The following is a 1985-nucleotide window of genomic DNA, read 5'->3' as shown; positions in this document are numbered from 1 at the left end:
CTGGGAAAAAACATCTCCTGGTTTTAGACCTATTTCTGTTGCTATCTTTTATTACCTTCTGCAATTCCTTTGGGAACTGTTGTGGTTTTACTTTTTATTTGATGTGACAAAAGTATCTCTCAATTTTACAATAAGACATTTATTTATTTCACTGATATCTAAATTTTCTTCTGCTGTTTGCCTCAGGCCTGTGGTGTATTATATCTGGACAGAGGCCTATGCACTCTTAAGATTCCCCCAGCCTGTGAACAACGTCTTTAAATTACCGTCATTTAACAGTTTGTCAAAAGAGTCCTCTGTTATTAGAAGGGAAACCAATCTGTTTTACCAGAATTCTTCTGTGTCCTTAGAATATGAAATAAATGTTAACAAAATACACAGTTTTGTAATTTATTTGGTTAATAAAAAATATTTTTGTTTGGTTTAATATTTAATTATTTAAAAGATTTTTCTGCTTTGACATTTTTACGAAACCCACCCACTCATAAATCAGCCTCCAACAAAATCATAATTGCTCAAAAGTTAAATTGTTAAAATAGTGCACATTAGCATGTTTGTTACTTACCTTTCTCTTTGAGCCTATGGAAAATTTATATAAAAAATTTCCTCTATAAACTTAGTTCTAGGTGTGGTGATATCATTGTATATGGAAGAGAGAAGCCTCTCTTGACATAGTTCATAGCTACCCTAATGCCTTTCTACAAACTTTTAACTGAAAGAGGAAGATTGTGTTCCTCCATTTATCCCAAGCTGCTCACACTTATTTTAAAACAGATTGATATTATTTCTTTGAAAAATGAGAAGCACAGCCACAAAGAGGAAAGCCTGTGCACACACTGACTGACTCTCCATTGCCAATTATGTTGCCAGATAACAACCACATCTTTTTATTTTCTTCCCTTGGTTGTGTTTCTACTAGCTCCTGCTACTCATCCACGTGCAGTCACCACCTTTTGATGGGAGTGGGTCTATCCAGTGTTCAGACCCTTCACACAGGAGTTCAGTATCAATCACTGAAGAGTTATTCTCCTCCAGACTTTTGCATTGCACTGCAGAAAGGGCCATTTTTTTACTTTATCTGCTTAAACATTGTTTTGTCTGTAGTTTTTTGTTTGGTTTTTTTTGGATTTTTTTTGTTTGTTTGTTTGTTTTTACCATCCCTAAAGATTTTTGTGTCTAGTAAGCAGATCAGGATAGGGACTGATTTGTCAGCTGTGGGATCCTGTGAGCTATTGCAAAATCTGGGTCAACATTTGCGACAGACACTGTGATGGAAAAATCTGTGTGACTTAAAACATGTTCTCATGAAATCAAAATATGAATTTTAAGCTTATAATTCATGTAAGTAGTGGATGACTAGGAAGAGCTCAGAGTACTGTGTATCTTCATCCCAGGTGGTGACTTTTATACAATTCATTATTGCATATTTTTGACCAACAGAGTGATAGGACCTGCATTTTGTTCTCAGCAAAGACATTATTTCTGGCAAAGCAGTGCAACTGACTGCTCGCTTGAATGTTTAATTTAAAGCCCACTTATGCTAGAAGCATGCCAGCTGCTGATGGATTAAAACAACCCCTGCTATCACCTATCTCTTATCTCAGTCCCTGACATGGCCCAACTTTACTTAGTTTATGAAATATGAACTCTCTATTTGACTACAGATAAGTACACATCCTTGTATCACTGAACAGCTCTTTTCCTAGCCTAGTGGTTACAACTTTTAAAATTTTATTCTGCCTTCCTTGGCATGATGTGTGCTTTTACAGAAGCTACTGAGTGTATTGTAACTTTTCCCATGCAGTCCTTTATTTTAATGTTATTTGCAACTTGGCAATATTTTGCAACTGAAGTTTTGTGGTAGAGAACACAAAATCGATGAGATTTTTAGTATCTTCCATCCTACACAGAAAAGATATGGTTCTTCTCAAGCTTGTGATTTGATGATATTCTGTGGAAAGCCAAAGACAGTTTTTTCCTACATG

The sequence above is a fragment of the Athene cunicularia genome (assembly GCF_003259725.1).
Source record: "Athene cunicularia isolate RWA chromosome Z unlocalized genomic scaffold, athCun1 chrZ_part3, whole genome shotgun sequence".
In the NCBI taxonomy this organism is placed as follows: domain Eukaryota; kingdom Metazoa; phylum Chordata; class Aves; order Strigiformes; family Strigidae; genus Athene; species Athene cunicularia.
The sequence above is the reverse complement of the archived record's forward strand: the minus strand, read 5'-3'. Positions refer to the sequence as shown.